The sequence below is a fragment of the Anopheles darlingi genome, chromosome 2 (genome assembly GCF_943734745.1).
Source record: "Anopheles darlingi chromosome 2, idAnoDarlMG_H_01, whole genome shotgun sequence".
Lineage (NCBI taxonomy): Eukaryota > Metazoa > Arthropoda > Insecta > Diptera > Culicidae > Anopheles > Anopheles darlingi.
In genome coordinates, this window is record NC_064874.1 from 74,083,443 (window position 1) to 74,091,673 (window position 8,231).

The following is an 8,231-nucleotide window of genomic DNA, read 5'->3' on the forward strand; positions in this document are numbered from 1 at the left end:
AAATCTTACTCCAGGCACACGATTCGTTTCCCGAAAAACCACGACACCTAGCTGCTAGTGAAGAAAGCGAGCTCAAGAAACCACCTCTCCGCGTCTTAAACGGAAACGACGAATTGTGAGTCGCAGAAAACAAAGACGAATCGTTAGTAGGCTTCGCCGTGGTTGCATCTTCTACACCCGGGAAGGATTAATCGTCTGCCTCGGCTCCCCGGTTGCTACGGAGTGAAGTGACATGCGATTTTCAATCTGTTTTTGTTTTTCCTTCTCATTTTCATCCATTTTTCCGCAAGGATGCGAGTGAGTTCCATCCACATGCTAGCTTCCAGCATCTAGTGCGCATATCGCACCGAGGTGACAAGCGTTTCATTACGGTGTTTGGTGTTTGAGCAGAGAAGCGGCCTACGGGGAAGGAAAGGCCTGGAATCGTTTTCCCATTTTCCACTTCCACCAGGACCAGAGAAAGGATTATTGTGGTGTGGTGGTGGTGGAGTGGAGCTGTGGTACCATCCCCACCCAACAGCCAGCATTGTCATGTCATGGTCTTGGTGGTGGCTGCGCTGTTTGGTTGTTTGGCATGTTGTGAGCAAAATAATTTGATTTGATTTAAAAGGAAATTGTTTACTCACGCCAGGGCGCCCCCTTCCCAAACCAGGGCCAGGAGTTTGGCCGTAGACGGATGCAAAACATCCAACCGGATAGAACCAACCACCGGAGCGGAATCACCGATGAAGGTTATCCTCGGGGACGCCATCCTCCGTCATGTTTCATCTGCCGATGGGCGAGTCGTTGTGGCCGTTGATCAACCGTGGCAGCACCAGAGACACGTGAAAGGATGCAATTTCCACTCCACTCAGTACCATCCACCATCTCCCGCCTTTCCTTTCCTCCTTTTCCAATACTAACAACAACAATGGCCGATAGAGCACCAATGCGATCGAGGGACGGTAATGCTCGTTCGTTCGCTGGCCGGTCTGCGATGGTCCGGTGATGCTTGATCCAGGCACAACGAACCGACCGCCAGGACGTAATGGATGGACACCGACACCGCGAGGAGTCGTCGTCGTTCCTTCCGTCTTCCGTCTCCCGTCGATTTACCCGGCTGACCATCGTAAGTGTCATCCTTTTGTGGAGGTTTGGGGAGTGAGCCCTTGCCTGGTTTGATATTTGATCAGCGCTTCAGCGCCGGCGTCGGTGAACACGACACACGATGCTCCACTTCAAAACTCCCTCTCAGTATTGGCGCTAGAAGGTGGGGAGGGGGTATGAAGGGTGCGCACCCCATGTTGAAGGCCATTTCGCTGACCGGCGATACCCGCGGCGGGGAAGGCAGCGCCAAGACCAAACCGCAAAGCAAATGTGCGGTGAAAGAGAGACAGCTGGTTGGTCCGGTCCGGGTCCGGGTCTGGGTCCGGGACTTCGGTAAAGCTCCCTGGACACGATCCGGTTGACCATTGACCGTGCCCCCGCGAGTGTGTGTGTGTGTGCGGTGAAATATGTCGCTCGCTTAGCATCCTGAGCACGCCCATTAATGGTTTTGTTTTTGAGGTCCGTGCGGTCTTGCCTGGTCAGCTTATCTGTTCTTAAAGGGACTTTGCTCGCCACTCGATGCTCGTGGCCCCCGGATGATGCTGGCAGAGTAGTGAATGTAATAGTGAGAGGTGGTTTAACAATTGAACGTTTGAGGGAATTGCTTATCAGGATACATTTTTCATTGGGTTGAGTTGGGTTACTTCACGACTTTATTTAAATCGTTTGTGTTTCATGGCGTTCTGTTTCAATTGATGTAAAAACAATCGGTTAATCCGATACGAAAAAAAAAAAATTACAGCCAGTGTTGCGTTATTTCAAACACACTACATCTATATATTAGCTACATTTTCGTGACGCTCGCTTGTCTGCTGTGCCGTTGTTCACATTAAGTGATTTTGTTATAATTTTCTTTACAATAATTAAAATTTTTTTTTTCATTTATTTCTTACATTGTTTTTTACAGTTCTAACCTAGATTCTATCCTTGATTCTACCTAGACTAGAAGAACAATTCTAACCTAGATCAATAAGCTTTATATTCATGATATGCTTCTCTTCGCCTCATTTTACTTACTCTAGTACTGTTCATGTTTCGTCTTCGCTATTTTTATCTCTTTTTACGCTTTTGATTAGTTTTATTTCAAATGTTTTCGGGCTTTTGTTGCAATCATTGAATGTTTGTTCCGATTTATGTTCTGTTCTTATGACGTTAACCAATTATTCGTTAGTTATTTTATTTCTAGTTAAACTTTCAACTTCACTTTCTACTGTCAAATGCCTGCCATACACCAGGAAATAGACGTATTCCACTACATCTGCACTTTTCAAACACAAAAATGTTTGTACAAATCAAAGGAAAACCATTTTCCACAGAATTCAATGCATAATTTTCCGAAAGAGTGCATCAACCGATTGTTGTCCCATTTTATTAACATCGCACCATGCCCCCCTCCCCCTCTTATTGTCACTCACTCCTACCTGTTTTGCGAAACAAAAGCAAGGTTAACGAGGTTGGCGGTGGTCCGATGGAAAACTTTTTTGCGTTTCGCTGGAATGCTGGAAGCGAAACCTTTTCCCCCGTTCTCCGTACCGATGGACTTACAGTTACGAACTCACTGATTGAGCTCAGTGAAGTGTATTACACGAGTTTTGCGAACCGTGCGCCGCTGTGAGCGACGAGCAGTGAACGTGTTGTAAGGTGGAAACAAAAGGCCCCGTACGGAAAATCGATTTCCGCTCGATTGTTGCGGATTTGTTTTGCGACCGCCACCATCGTCATCTGCCCTGCCAATCCACCGCGCGCAAATACACCCCCAAAAAAAAGGGCACCAAAACCAGACCGACATGATTTTTCTATCAAATTCAAATTGCGAATCCGGTAACCGCCAGCGAGCGGTAAATGGTAATCGACGAAACCGAAACTATCGGCTGTAGGGTTGCCTGCTGCGCCGTGTACTACCGGTTGGCCACTCTCAAGGGCCACTGTCGACAAGCAAACAACATCCTGAATCCTGATCCTGTGTGCGTGTGTGTGCTTGTGTTAGTGTTTTTGCTGCCATTTTTTTTTTGGTCTCCTTCCCTTTTTTTTGGTGCTTTCTGTGTAATGCTCCCAGCATCCACAGCCAACTCACAGGGCATGCTGGCAGACACGCGCGTGTCCTGTTTAGATGATCGATTTTAATTATTTTCGATAGCCGCGGGGAGATCATTTCGTCGTCATTTCGCGGCCGCTCGCCGAGTTGCTGCTGGTTTTTTCTTGCTTTTTTTATTAAACAACACGTTCCCCCCTACCACGCTCCTCTCTACCGGTTTCCGTGGTCGTTGGGCGTAATCAAAGGAACGACCGCGGTGCGCAATTGTACGGTGGAATCCGGATTCGAACTTAATTAAAATCTGTTCATCAACCAGATCGAGCCAACATCTCGATATCGTGTCATGTCGCCCCTCCGGTATCGCGTGTCACCGACCGTTGAGCGGATGTCACCCCGCCATACACACACACACACACACTCCACGCTTACATCCGGCCACTAAACGGGCGCTCGATGACATCGCGACATGACCCTCCCAGCCCCTCTTTGGAAATCCTGATTTACCCCGCGAACGCGAACCACTGCCGGCTGCTCGTCAACAAGGAGAAGAAGAAGAAGAAATCGGGAGTGTTTGGCGCACGTCGGTCAAGCACACGGTGGTCGGTGGCCGTCATATCAAGTGCTGCTAGTCTGTGTTTGTGTGTTTGGCAGATTTAGAAGCTGGACATCGGTATGCTGCAGCATGCCACGCTTGGTTTCGGGGTTTGTTCCGGCGAACAAGTGCCACGGTGCTTGGCCTGACAGCTCCTCGAAGCAGCTCAAAGTGCATACGCCCTCCCTGGTCCCGGGTCCCTGCTTTGCTTTGCTGTGTCACGTCGCAGTCGCTGATCTCCCGGCATGTACGCAATCATTTTCCTCCCGACAGTGATTAATAGGGCTTCGGTCGGCCCCCAACATGCACATCGCAGCGACACACCCGATCCTAGCGGTTGGCTCTTAGAGAAGTAGTCGCAAGTAGCCCGCCCGGTTGGTCGCCAGTAGCAACGAGCCTAGCAACAACACTCGCCAGGATACTACGCGAGGGCGCGCGAACGAAAATGCGAAAGATAAAGTGCTTTCCCGCTCCTTTATGCCATCGAACGCAGCGAGGGGGAGAGGAGCGGAAGAGGCGTCGGTATCGGTGGGGAGTGTGGTGCGCGGTGCACCGGCCACCATGGCGGCCACCACCTCACTCCAATTGAATTTAATTTATTTGCACAATTATAATAAATAGCTGTCAGTGACAGGTTTCACACCCCTGCTGCCTCCACTCCACTCCGACTCCTTCGGCCCCTGCCGGAGCTCACTGTGACTGTGGAATGGCCCCGGAGGAACGACGACGACGGCGACAACGTAGTGGTAGGTAGGCAGGCAAAATCGAGCTGGAATCGAGTGCTGCTGCTGCTGTTGCTGCTGCTGCCGGTGAACAAACGCGGACCTCAAGCCAGGAGGTGTGCACAGGAAATAGGGAAATGTCTGCAGCGCTAGAGAACGCGCTCGCGCCTCCAAGATGATTCTCCTGCGCTGCTGCTGGTGCAGCGCAAATGTCGATGGAAAACCCTACCGGGAAACGAAACCCCTGTACAGTGCCTCCAGGAAGTTGTTAGCTCAAGCAAAGCGCGTTTGAACATCGTCCTTTTTTTTTTGTTGGTTGAAGAGGAGGAACAAAATGTCTGATTAAATGGCGAGACAGTTCAGGCGGCATTCTGCCGGTTATTTGGGATGGACTTGGCCTTAGCAACAAGGATGTTGGCAGGGTGTTCCTTGGATTCTGTCCCAAGAGGAAACTTCTTTCGGACCGTAGTACGCTGGATCAGAAACTTGAGAACGATCCAGGTTAATCCATCACGACCGGACATTCGATCGATGGTGCACTGCAGTCCGTGCGCTTGCCGCCAATTCGTCCAGCACTGTGACTGTGCTGCTGTTGTAAGCAGGCGTTGGGAAGTAGCAGAGCAGCGCGAAAGGAAGGAGGAGGAGTTTAAATAAAATATGAATGACTTGTGAGACATTGCCGGTGTCGTGGCGTAGAGGTATTTCCTTCTTCTGTTGGCTTCTTGCGACTACTGCCAGTGGTGCGCGGTTGTCGATTCGTCGTGAATACCTCGTGTCCTATATCGAACCCGGGACGGGACGGGACATACCGGTAACTGGAGGAAGTAAATTGATGATGTGTTGCTCTGGGCGGGCACGGTGTTGTGCTGCTGGTGGTGGTAGCGATCCTCAAGGTGACGCAGGTGAATTTGTGCTGAAAGGAATGTGTTGAAATTCCTCGACGAACTTTATTATTTACACCTCGTTCTTTATGTTCCTCTCTTCTTCGTTTTTTTTTCTTCATTCCCCGACACTTCGCTCGCTAAAGCCTTTGCCGTTGCCGCGCCGCTTGAGGAAAACGAAAAGAAAACGGCTTGCCAGAGAAAAACGTGCGAAACAGTGTGCATACTTGCTCACGGTTAATATATCAACGATGTATGGGGCGTACGAACGGGAAGATGAAGCTCGCGGAGACAACGACGACGACGACGGTGACCTAGCCAAGCGACAGACACATTCCATTTTCGGTGCTCCTACCCGTTACGGAGCATCCTTTTGGACTGTCAAGCCGTGAACCGTACCCGGAGAGAGAAAAAAGAACTACCAGACACCGAAAGAGGAGGACATTTCATGCTCGCTTTATGTTATACATTCACGCTCTGGCCACGGCAGCGCACGGGGGACGACCCCAGGATTTGCCGGGGAAATTTAAGATGAGCTTTTGGAAAATTATCGTTATGGCCCTTCTGGTTCTCACGCTGAGGCCCCCCCCCGTCCCATGGAAACCCACCCCCTCGGTGCTATCTTATCACGTAGGTTTGGACAGAGCACCCTTTGCAGCACCATACCATAGTGGGTAGAGTAAACCCATCGTCTCGGATCTCGTGACGTGATAAACGATCCTCGAGGAATAATTTAGTCAAAACCGCGTGCGACCCGTACCGTGGCATGCTAGTCGATCGATCGATCGTTCAAGATAGCGAGACGGGGAGAGTGAAGAACAACAGCAATAATAAATCTCCGAACCACCGACATCGACACCATTACGATCCCTGGAGCAGTGCCTTAAACAAAAGTATCTCCAACAAGGTTCATCCATCAACGCGCCGGGGGAGGGAAAACACACCCCCGCTATTGGCATCGGCTTTTTTGAGTTCGCGAACCCCTCCAAAAACTCCTAAAGATAAACTTATCGGTAGTTAATCGTAGTACCTCTTAAACCTTTCCACATTCAACACTCTACCTCGCCCCAAAAACGGAACGGATGGTGGAAAGGTTGTAAAAGGGTTTTACAACCTTTTACCGACACTGCGGTTTGTACGGAAGGGTGGAGGTCAAGGAGTGCACCACAGGAGAGGCTACAGGGCATCTGTAATGGTCGGGGAGGGGGGGCTGGTGTGCTGCAATGGCTTCCATTTGAATGGGAACGCTTTTCGCTTTTATTGTTTTCCGTGTACCGTTGCCATTTTTATTCCTTCTATCGTTTTCTTTTTTGCAAATTTATGCATGACTTTCTTTTACACTTTTGTATCACTTATCACCAGTACACGAAAAGAATGATGATTTGCAATGCAGTGTGGACCGCTACTCTCCCTGCTACTGCTGCTGCTGCCTGAGGGGTTGTTTATGGTACTACGAGATATAAAAACGAAATTATCTACCAACCGTCAGTCAGTGGCGAGTACGACATCTGGGACGATCTTGGAATGTGCTCGCAAATGAGGACCGCCACCACCAATCATTTACATCCAGCCCAGCACGACCAGCGGACCAGCGAATGCCGAATGCGCAATAAAGGCCAAGCGGAAACGATGTACTTGGAATGATTTGAAATGACAGTTCCAAAGAATGCCATTCCGGGGGACAAAACCGTCGAAATCGGATTTAGGTCACACTCGTACTCTCGCAGGGTGGGGGGAAGCACTTACTTACCCGGGTTGCCCCCGGGAAGGGAAAGCCTATTCAGTTCAGATGCTCCACCGCAGTCATTTCCCCGCCCCAACATCAGTCAGTGAAAGCATTCCAGCATTCGGTGAATACATAAATAAAGAAAGCAAATCTCGCACCCAAAGCAACCGAACGGCACTCGTTCCCGTGCCTCACCACCACACTAAGCAGTTCTTATCAAACTGTTGCATAACCCCATCCTCGGTGGCCACATTTTGATTCTCCATCCGCCAAAAACGGCACACACCGGAACGTCCCAGAAGAGATGGATGGATGTGTGACTGCAGCAGGGGAGGAGCAAAATGGGTCCACGGTGATGACTTTTGGCCCCTTGGATAGCACGGGCAGGAAAAAACCAGGACCCGGATAGTCTGCTGTCAGTTTCAGCTCGTCGTCGTGTCATATCAACGTCGGCGTGTTGGTGCTTGTGGTGTTGGTGACCTAGGCACCCCCGGTGCCGGTGGTATCGAAATAATCAACAGCTTCCTCCTGCGCACTCCTGACGACAGCTTTGCCGTGGTGCCGTGTTCATAATGTGACCTCTCTCCCCACCTCGGCGACTCCTCCTACTGCCCCTCTGCCCCAGCCAGCAACATTATTCTCGAGACGCGCAAAAGCACTCCATACTCCGGCGGATCGGAGCGGCACCCAGCGGAGGAACCATGCCAAACCAAGACTTCCACCCACCCAGATTTGCCCCGAGGGAGTCGCACAGCGAAAGAGAGAGAGCGAGAGAGAGAGAGAGAGAGAGAGAGAGAGAGAGAGAAAAGAGAGCGATGGCACGTTAGGAGGAACAACAACAAAAAATGTTCATAAATTATTCATTTATTCTGACAGGCAACATGACACGAAATGTATGTTGATCAGTCTCATCAGCTTCATCAGGGGTGTGCACTTATGTGCGCCACCGACCGACCGACCGGCTGGCAGCGACGCCGAGGCCTCACTTCCTCTTTTGTCTTTTCTCCTGGATCTTGCGCAAGGAAGAGCATCCGACAGGACAGGACAGGACAGCATCGAGCGAGCAGGTTTGAAGTCCTGTGTATCAAGAGCCATATCTCGACGGAGAAGTGCCACCGCTGGGCTGGAGCCCGGGGGGAGGAGGAGAGAAGATCGTTTCCTTTTATTTATTCGGATTTTTCCAACCCGC